Raw genomic sequence first — 958 nt, 5'->3', positions numbered from 1 at the left:
GGCTTGTAATCTTACATTTGCATCAGCTATTTCTCTGTGCTTTTCGGAGGTGTAGATCGTGTTCGAGGAGTTGGGAAATGCGTGGTTGCGAAAGTAGGGTACGCATACAAAATTGTAAACAGATACTGAAAAACATAACAGTAAATTTATGAAAATGTGAGCCGAATTAACCTGAAGAACAGAAATTCTAAAACAATTTGGCCAACTTTCAGCTAGAGAAAAACGTTGACGGGAAGGAGTTGTCAACCCGAACGTGGTTTAATGTGCCGTTAAGTCGTCGATAATCACATAGGCGTGATGCGCTAACCTCTTTATCATCTCCGTTCTCTTGATTATGGAGCAATTGATAGTTAAATCACAACTGCCAACAATCAGTCACGTGGCCAATTACTTAGAGTTGTCAGCGGGGGCCAAGGGCGAAGCAGGCAGTGAGTAATGACCCTCTGCTAATGAGGTGTTCCCTTTGAGCACCTAGTGGATCTCCACAGTAGATGCCGTCGAGGCAGGATATGAAATTGATGTTGGTTTCACGTGATAGGAATTTCGGCTCTGACATTTCTTACCGCGCTGGCTCTCTGGTGTTGGTTTCTCCGTAAAATGCCAATTCATCGTTGTGTTGAGTAACATAATCACAAACACAAAATATAGGAAAGGAATTCGAAATATTTTAATCGTCTGTGCAATCATTACCGTTCGTGAGAAGGTCTGCTTTCTGATTCACATCTAAGGAATTTTCCCTTCTCGCTGAACGTTAGATGACAAAGACACAATGATCGCGACGTCTGTTAGCAGACAAGAAGGCAAGGAGAACAAGAGAAGCTAAGAAAAGGGGTTAGCAGAGACTGTCCCTCCTTTCAGCAGAAGCACAAGCTCCAGCGACAACCGCGCTTTGTCGTTGGCTTAGCGTCGTCCGGGCTCCCACGCTCTTCCTGATATTGTTCCAAATCCAGCAGGCTTC

This window comes from Penaeus monodon, chromosome 29 (genome assembly GCF_015228065.2).
Source record: "Penaeus monodon isolate SGIC_2016 chromosome 29, NSTDA_Pmon_1, whole genome shotgun sequence".
Lineage (NCBI taxonomy): Eukaryota > Metazoa > Arthropoda > Malacostraca > Decapoda > Penaeidae > Penaeus > Penaeus monodon.
The sequence above is the reverse complement of the archived record's forward strand: the minus strand, read 5'-3'. Positions refer to the sequence as shown.